General features: G+C 35.3%; 1 pseudogene; it reads right to left on the bottom strand.

The window, feature by feature from the left end:
- Positions 1-9,152: 9,152 nt before the first annotated feature.
- On the bottom strand, positions 9,153-9,583 carry LOC129481587 (small ribosomal subunit protein uS19-like; annotated as a pseudogene).
- Positions 9,584-9,902: the final 319 nt, after the last annotated feature.

The following is a 9,902-nucleotide window of genomic DNA, read 5'->3' as shown; positions in this document are numbered from 1 at the left end:
TTGAACCAGAAGTACCCAGACATGTTGGTCAACTATTGCTTTAACAGATGCATTCTTTCATTCTGGCTCAATCTCAAATTCCTGTACTTCATGGATCTAAAAGAGGAAGAACATTTCACTCTGTCTTCATCATCTGGAATGCCCGAGTGTGAGTTTTATAAATTTTTAAATATACTTTATAAATATTCTTTGATATACATTCAATATTTAATAAAATTATTAAATATATATAAAATCAAACCAGCTGTATGGCTCATATTCTGAGCTATATTGCCAGGTATTTATGAGTCCAAAGCCACTGTATTATGGTCTGATGTCTGACAAATTGGCAAGAAGGCATGTTAACTAAACATAGGGATACAGGGATGAAGCATTGTTAGGCCCAATGTTACCTCTTTGGATTATAAAGTATCCATTTTCTTTCTGATACTGATGGTTTTCTACTTTGGGAAATGGGTCTTTCTGCTTGTTTAGACTGACAGTGCTGATAAAGCCAGAATTGTGAGTTTAATTTTTGAAACGACAACTCAGTTTGGCACAGAGGAAGGCTCTTATGCTTAGCCCCTTCTTGTACTACTTGCTGAATGCCAGCAAGCAACCTATTGTAGAGAAGGTTCAGTGCAACCATGTGGATGGAGCCCTGCAACTATCAATGTTGTGTGGAAAAACAAATGTAAGTACATGTACATACTAGTACGCCTTTCAGCCATTCATTTCTTCTTTCAGCCATTTGTTATTTCATTCAATAAGCTATAGCTGAATAGTCACAGGATATAGAATATATTAACAGCTGAGTGACCAAAGACAAAGTCATCCTGTTGGATTTGAATCCAGGTATGTTAAGGCCAGTACATACTTTGAGTGTGTGGACTTTATCTAGGTTGCTTATAACTTGGCTTTGATTGGTTTTTAATTTTCTTTATTAAAGACAACATTTAAGAAATTGTACTGAATTTGATTTCTTTTATTTATTTTTATTTTATTTATTTAATTTTTTTTGAGATGGAGTCTTGCTCTGTTGCCCAGGCTGGAGTGCAGTGGTGCGATCTCGGCTCACTGCAAGCTCTGCCTCCCGGGTTCACTCCATTCTCTTGCCTCAGCCTCCTGAGTAGTTGGGACTACAGGTGCCTGCCACCACACCTGGCTAATTGTTTGCATTTCTGGTAGAGATAGGGTTTCACCATGTTAGCCACTTAAAGCTATGATAAAAATAGATTTACAGAAAGGTATCAATTAGCTTTGGTAAACTTGTAGCTTACTTCCGTTTTTACAAAACTCCCACTTATTACTTAAGGCTTTTTCTTTTTTGCTTCTTTATAGAATCCAGTATGTCTGTAGGAAACCTAAATCTATCCACAAATGAACTTCATAATTAGTTATTTGGTTTAGCTATAAAAGTTTCTTTCATTCAGTATTATTAAGCCCTTCTAAGATTGTGCCATTTTATATATTTTGTGTGAGGACTTCTGATAAATTAGTAATGAAAAATGGTTACTTGGAGTTCTTGCTCTTGTGTTATTACCTCCTTTGGGCCAAAGATCTCAGGTTATGGAATTAAAATTGACACAGATTGCTTTATCAAATGATAGTAAGATGTGGTTTTGCTACACCATATAATGAGAAGTATATGCATGACACTTAAAAAAATGAAAAACTTTCCAAGTTCATATTCTGTAAATTCCAAAATTAAGGATACGTTATTTAAATACACTGTTTTCCATAGCAGAGTCATTCACACTCACTTTTTCCTCTCTATCATTCATATTTACCAGGCCTTGCCTAAAAGCTCCAAGTTTGGTCTTTGGGCTGGCCATACAGTTTTTGCATCCTAGCTGTGATATAGAAAGATGTACAGTCAAAAATTCAACTGCAAGTGGCTGGATCATTAACTTCACTTTTCTGAGCATTTATTTTTTTGTCTTCAAAATGGAAATTATAATGTCATTCTTATTTGTAAGGATTAAATGTTTATAATGGATATAAAGTTATCCATAACTGTAAAGTGGGCATAAATGTAAGTTCTTGTTAGTCTTCTATTAGACTGTGGTAGAGTTATATTAGATGTGATGATGCTTTCTCAAATTCCTTGTAAGCTTCTAGTTCACTAAAGGCAAAAATCCCTCCATTCAATCACAAATATATTTGGTGGTATTGCAGTGATATTTATGTTTCATTTGCATATGTGGAAAACTGACTAAACCTGCAGATTTTATTTTCACTTATAATCCCCATGTGTCTGATGACAAAAATTCCCCGTCTGTCTTTCACAGAAGGGTAATTATTGGTGCTAAGGTGTGGAGCGTAATATTTGGGAATCTCTTAAACAGTTTATCCTGTACTTGAATTCTAACAATGAAAAGAGAAAAATTGTAAGGATTTCAAGATGGACTCTGAGGAATGATCAGACAAGCATGCTTTTATTCCATTTCAATCATTTTGAATTTTAAATCACCTTTTAAAGGGCACTAACTCATTCTTGCAAATTAATCTGCTCTCCAATTAATGTGCCCAACATGACAATAAGACCAGTTTTAGCTTGGCTAAGCAGACCAGTCAAACAGGAGTGTGTGACTTGAGGACTTGGAAAGCTTGTTGGAGGCCACATTTCCTTCCCCCTCCTTCCTCTGGGGCTCTTTTAACAGCTTAGATTTAATTAGGCCAGCTAATCCACCTAAAACCAGCAGACAGAACAGTTTCTATAGAAACCCTCCCACTACCAAACAATATAATAATCTGCAATATTCCCAATACTAATTACTACATGGAACAATGGCAGTACATTTATTAATCTGGATCAGTGCTTTCCAATAGAAATAGATTGTGAGCCATATATCTAATTTTTAAATTTTCTAGTAACCATGTCATGAAAAAAGTAAGAAAAATTTTAAAACAAAAAATCAAGTGAAATCAATTTAACAGCATATTTTATTTAAACATCCTATCCAAAATATTATCATTTCAGCTTGTAACCAATACAAAACGTTGTTAACGTGGTATTTCATCAATTTTTACATGTCTTCAAAGTCTTGTGTGTATTTTTTACTTACAGCTCATTATAATTTGAACATTTCAAGTGCTCAATAGCCACATGTTGTTAACAGCTACCATATTCTACAGGCTAGGTCTAGATTATTAGAATTCTTTCCTTGATAAGCCCGTTTATGACATTTACTGATATATAGAAGTTTCCTTCTTTGTCTTTTTATTTTCCAGACCATGCACATTTTTGACATGCATTACATTTTATAAAAGTAGACTGCAAATGGTAGTGATGAGAAATGCCAGGTTTTATTACAAGAAAGTGTTCATAAATAGAAATGACTTTGTGTTTTCAATCAAAAAGTAAATAATGCTTGCATGAAAATATGAGCATCAGATTTTCCAAAGGAAAATTGAAGAGTGGTGTGCGAGAAGAAACCATTTATATACTTTATGAATGTAGAGATGTGCTATATCCCAAGTTTCTATAGAAAAATAGTGATTTTAAACTACAAGAAATGTTAAGTCATAGTGCAAAATAGTGCTTAGTGGTATTCTGGTCTGAAACATACCTATTAAGTGCTTGCCTTAGGTGGTTAGGATTAAATACCACACCAATAAAGATTGGCCCTGGCATATTGGAACTTCTAAGTTAAAATTAGTCATAGGAATGCAAACGTACAGAGATGTACTGGTTTTCTAAAATACCTTCTTCACTATCACCTTCAAAATAATTTTTTCTCAGTTTTGGAGTGTTTGGGAGAGTGATTCTTTCCTTTCACTTTTGTTTACTCAATTTAGCATAATCTTGAGGAAATGGGAAAATGAATAGAGAGATTACATGCCCAGAAAACCATTCACATCCATGCAAGAGAACATGTATCCTTAATATTTTCCTAGGCCTTCCTTGTTCTAATATCTAATATCTTATAGCCTTAATGAATATGGCACATGGGCACAATCACAAAGATATTATGCCAGAAAAAAAGTGTCCTCAGCACTGTTGAATGTCTGAGGCCAGCCAGAGTCTGTGGAATTCTTTTGAGGAAGAGTGGTCTCAGAATCACCAAAGGCATCTTACTCGTTACCAACATGGTATCTTCTGAAAATGCATCTGCCCATGGAAGGGGGGCATGTTGTGTTTCTATAGCTCAAGATCTCAAGATATTTGAAAACTTATTATTAGAACTAGTAGTAGTAAAATTATTATTGAAAACACATTTTATCCATAGATGTTACGAATAGTCAAAATAAAAGTAAATATGTATCTACATAAAACTTGCACATGAATGTTTATAGCAGCCTTATAGTTGCCAACATTTGGAAGCAACCAAGATGTTCTTCACTGAATGAATGGATTAACTGTGGTACATCTAGACAATGGATTTTTTTAGTTATTATTTTTCAAAATTTTATTTCAGATTCAGGGGTTATGTGTGCTTTTTGGTTACATGGGTATATTGTGAACTGGTGGGGACAATGGACTATTATTTAGTGCTAAAAGAAATCTAACAAGCTTGAGCTATCAAGTCATGAAAAGGCGTAAAGGAAACTTAAATGTATATCAGTGAGTAAAGGAAGCCAATCTGAAAAGGCTACTTACTGTATGATTTGAACTACATGACATTCTGAAAAACGCAAAAACATGGAGACAGGAAAAAGATCAGTGGTTGCCAGTGGTGAACGGGGAAGGAGGAATGAATAGGTAAAGCACAGAGGATTCTTAGGGTAGTGAAAATACTCTGTGTGATACTCTAGTGGTAGATACATGTCACTATACATTTGCCACACCCCTGTACAACACCTAGATTAAACCCCCATATCAGCTATGGACTTTGGGTGATAATGACATGTCGATGTAGGTTCATCAATTGTAATATATGTACCACTTTGGATGGGGATGTTGATAATAGAGGAGGCTATACATGTGTCAGGGCAAGGGACATATGGGAAATCTCTGTGTCTTTCTCTCAGTTTTGTGGTGAACCTAAAACTGCTCTAAGAAAATAAAGTCTTCTAAAAAAAGTCACCATAGATAGGTAGGTAGCCTTAAAATAATTTACCGTCATTTGAAAATTCAGTTTATTCATTTCTTACAAAGCATGTCCAAATACTGGCCTACCGTATTTTGTCCAATTTAATGTCTATACAATTTCTCATGCCTGAGGGGCATGAGAAAAGTTGATTGCCAGAGCTTCACTTTCAGAGATTCTACTTCAGTAGCTACAATGTGGGGCCCAGAAATCTAAATGCATTCAAGCCCTCTCAGATGATTTTGAAGATCACATTGAAACAGACATGACTCTGTCAGGATTGATATGAATCGGAATCATGTGTATAGGTGTAAGAATTGCTATCTTAGCAAATGGATTCATTATTGCCAGCAATGCTAATAAGCTTGAGGTCAAATCAGTTAATAAATGTTAGTTCTTTATGTGGGCAATTTTTGATTAAGTTGTGCTTTCAACATTTTAAAATACTGTACTAAGTACAGATTTTTAAGGCATTCAGCCCCTTAAAAATCAATACGTAATTTGCATTTTAGGAAGAGGAATGGAAATGTTCAATAGAAGGACATTGTAGTCATTGGTCATTAAAATATTTGGCTCTATTTAAGTGCTAACTATGAAAAGTGGAAATAAATATAGGTACTTTTCTAAATATAAATTAGTTCTCTCAGATGGAGGTGATTTTGTATTTGCTAAGATATCCCTTTATTTACATTATTAAAGAAGTGCTTTTATTGTTTGAAATGAAAAATTACCCTTATTTAAATGCTTATTAAAAATGGCAACATCTTTTTTTCTTCAGAAATATGCAGAAATATTTATGTGATAGATTTTATCAGCACAGCTCCATCTGTCAACAGGTAGTTGTATTCGTTTCTCAGTAGAATTGGTGACAGATTGTGACAATTCGATTTTATCCTAACAAGCAAAATGTATTTTAGAGCCTCATGGCTGAACCTGGCCTCACCTTCACTTATTTCAAAATTAAAGTTTTATTAGCCTTTTAGTTATCATGTTTGCTGAGAAATTATGTCATATATTTCATAGTGGAGACAAGAATCACAGTAATTCAATATTGATACCAAAAAGATAAATGTTTTCTTTCTATATTTTAGAAAATTATAATTGTTATTATTCTCATAAAGAAAATAAAAATTAAGGTATATTTTTATTCAAAATATATTACATACAAAATACATGAAATATTATATGCAAAATTAAATATTTTTATTTGCTACAAGCAATTAAGGTTATTTATTTTATACTATCAAATGATGAAAATAGAAAAACCTCTAATTTCCAAGTCAAAGAAATTTAAAACAAAACATTCATAAGTTTTAGCATCTAAATTTGCTCCCTGGAATGGACCATAAGCTATAAAAATGTCTAGCCCAAGAATTACTATGAAATGTATTCATAAAAATTAAACTTATTTTTCCTGATGAGTACCAGGTTAATAAGAAAACAGAAATTACAACCAGATTTATTTTTTTCCTAAAGTGACCAAAAACTGAAGATGTAGAAAAACTAAACTGAAAGGCTTACAACTTTGTTTGCTAAAGAGCAGGTGGTATTATGTTTCTGTTTATAAAATAATTACTTGGAGATTATTAAAAGAAACATGGAAAACCAAGAAAATTGGCAAAATTAATCAGAACCTATTATCTACAATGCAGAAATAATTACTATTTCTGTATTTCATTTCTGTGTGTCTAAGAAGTATGCAAAAATATTTTTATATAATGCATATTTAAACTTTCACATGCTGCTTCAATGAACTTCAACTTTAAATCATAAAGATGTTCTTATGTTGTCATTCATTTTCTGTATTTTCCCTTTTTAGTATTATGTAACATGCCAATGAATTGTAATTTATTTGAGGACTTCTTTAATTTTTGGCCTTTAGGGTTCCAAGTTTTTATTGTTATAAATAATGCCGTGATAAACACACTTATATGTTAATCATTATCCACATTTCCATAGGATGAGCCTTATAAGTATGGTAAAATACCAACATTTCTATGCCACTAAATATGTATTGCCACATATGTATTATTACACGGTAATATGTATTGCCACATAATACACAATATCTATTGCTTTCCACAAAGATTATGTCAATTTATCCTTCCACCCCAGTATTTTAAAGTTCTGGTCTCATCACACCTCAAGAGAACAGATGAATCTCAATATGTTTTTTGTATGCGAGAGTACTGTTCCAGTGGTCTTTAAAAGCAGCAATTAAATGAGGTCAAAAGGAAGAGCCTGACTTAATCCATGAAAATATGACTTTACTGTTAATTAACTGACCCTAAAGCTTAGTGATATTTTTCCCGTTAGCTCTTAGACCCTGAACTTTTCCTTGTGCTGATGCAAGTCAGGCTAATAGGGAACATGTGATGGCAATCATTAATTGCATCAGATATTTCATATCAGAGGTATAGTTATTGCCCATTTTCCTGTTTGTTCTTAAAACTTGTAGTTTTCTGAAGGATTGACTGTGCCTGTCATTATCTCTTTGCCCTTGTCATAATTTATGAGAGACACATATACAGAGGGATATTTGCCAAAGATAAACTGGGTCAAGGAGATCTTCTAATTGCCAACATATGATACCGTGTCCAGTTTTGCCATTTGTTGATAACATTGTTGTTGTGTTATTATTTGGCGATAACCCTCTCTCTTGCTCCCATTTTTTAATACTCAATATGGAGACTTGATGCATATAAGGAAAAGACTGAATTGAGTTTTGCTCTACCCTAGGGATCTAAAATATAAGGCTTAAAGTTCTATAACATTTAGTCTGGGTAAGTCAAACTATTAATATGCCTGGTTAGCCTTCTCTATTAGCATCGCCCATGATGTGTTCTTAGTCTATAGATTTGTGGGTATTTACAGTTTTGTTTGTTCTGACGTTCCCCATAGGACTTGATCTGGTATGTTTGAGGGACTTACCTAAAAGGCTTTAAGTAAAGCTGAGCAAGTAGCATTAATAGATTTATCATAGTTCTGGAAACTCTTAACAGTCACTGTGCAAGGTAACAAACTACATCTCCACTGGACTGTCTCATCTCAAGTAGCAGGAATCCCTAAACCTACTTCACCTGCCACTTTATCTCTCAACTGTTGGCAGCTGTATCCTCCAAGACTTTAGTTCAATATCCCTGTAGTCATTCTCAACTATTCTCTTTTTATTATACCTAACAGCTGATGTATGAAACAATCTTACCAGTTTCGCTGTTGAAATGGTTGCAGACTCCCTTATTTCTTGTCACTTCTACTTTTACCTTGATCCAAAGCACCATTATATCTTGGCTGATTTATTGTCAGGTAAGACAAATCATATAACTCCCTTCTCAGAATTCTGAAATTCATTGTTCTCCATCTCATTCAAAATTTTTAAGAGTCCCTAAGGTGGCCCCTACTGAACCCATAACCTTCTTTCACAACTGATCCTCTTGTTCACATCACTTTGGAGTCATGGTGACCTCCCTGTTATTCCTCTCCCCCAGGACTTTTGCACCAGCAATGTCCTCTATCTGGAATGCTCTTCCTCCAGGTAACCACTTAACTGAACTCTCCCTTTCTTCAATGTTTTGCACAAACATCATCATCTTAATGAGCCTTATGATGACCACCCTATTTAAATTGCAGCCCCAGGACTTAGGGGTTTTCTTAACTCTGCTGTATTTCACATTTTTTTCTCACCTATGTGACATACTTATTTACTATTTTTATTGTTTTGTGTTTGTCTCTTCCACTAGAAGGCAAGGCACCTGAAGGCAAGGATCTTTGCTTACCTTATTCATTAATAAAAATTCCAAGAGTCTAGGACAATGCTTTGCACATGAAATAAGTGGAATAGATAGTTGACAAATAAATGACCCCAAAACAAACAAAAGAAATTAAAAATCTCGAGGTTAGGAATTAATTCTTAAAATGCGAATGAGGTTTAATGGTAACTGTGGAGATGCAGCTGCATAAAAATGTGCCCCTGCTTCTAACTACTCCTCATCGCCTTAAGTTTTCATCCCAATTCACACCTTTAAACCAGCTTGATCATAAACCAACAATAACTTCTACCTTGGAAAGTTCTTATCTCCTTGATCTTTCGGAAGCTTTTTTTTTTTTTTTTTTTTTTTGAAATATACGTGCCTTTATTAGCTAAGCCACTATTTGAGGGGGATGCAGCAGGGGTGGCCCAATGCCGGGCCGGCAGTGCTTCACGGGCTTGTAGGTGATGGAGAATTCGCCCAAGTAGTGGCCGATCATCTCCAGCTTGATCTCCACCTGGCTGAAGGTTTTGCCGTCGTAGACGCCCACCATGCTGCCCATCATCTCAGGCAAAATGATCATGTCCTGCAGGTGCGTCTTCACCACTTCCGGCTTCTCCATGGGCGGTACCTCCTCCTTGGCCTTGCGCAGGCGCTTCAGCGGCGAGTGCTGTTTCCGCCCCAGGCCCGGTTCAGCCGCTGCTGCCAACGTGCACTGTACAGCTGCATAAGCTGCTCGTAGGACACGTCCAGCAGCTGGTCCAGGCCCACGCCGCGGTAAGTGAACTTGCGGAAGGTCCACTTCTGCTCTACGTCTGTCATCTTGCCGCGGAAGCATTTTAAACGGTCGTCCACCTCCCCTCTCTTGAAACTTGATACTGTGAATTCTATGTTATGATTCGCTCCTGTTTCCTCTCTAACTTGAGTCTCCTTGCTTGGCTCTTTCCCGTCTGTTCAGCCTGTATATATTGGAAAGACCTAGGACTCTGTTCTGGGCAATCTTTTTTTTTTTTTTTTTCCTATTGAGTGACCCTTTCTGCACTTGCAGTTCCATCTATGTGGTTATTACTGCTACATGTGTGTTTTCAGCCTTGACCAGAGTGCCATATTCATATATACAGCTGTATACTTGACATCAGCA

Source organism: Symphalangus syndactylus, chromosome 5 (assembly GCF_028878055.3).
Source record: "Symphalangus syndactylus isolate Jambi chromosome 5, NHGRI_mSymSyn1-v2.1_pri, whole genome shotgun sequence".
NCBI classification, from domain to species: domain Eukaryota; kingdom Metazoa; phylum Chordata; class Mammalia; order Primates; family Hylobatidae; genus Symphalangus; species Symphalangus syndactylus.
Note: the sequence above shows the minus strand (reverse complement) of the source record. Positions and strands in the feature narration are given on the sequence as shown.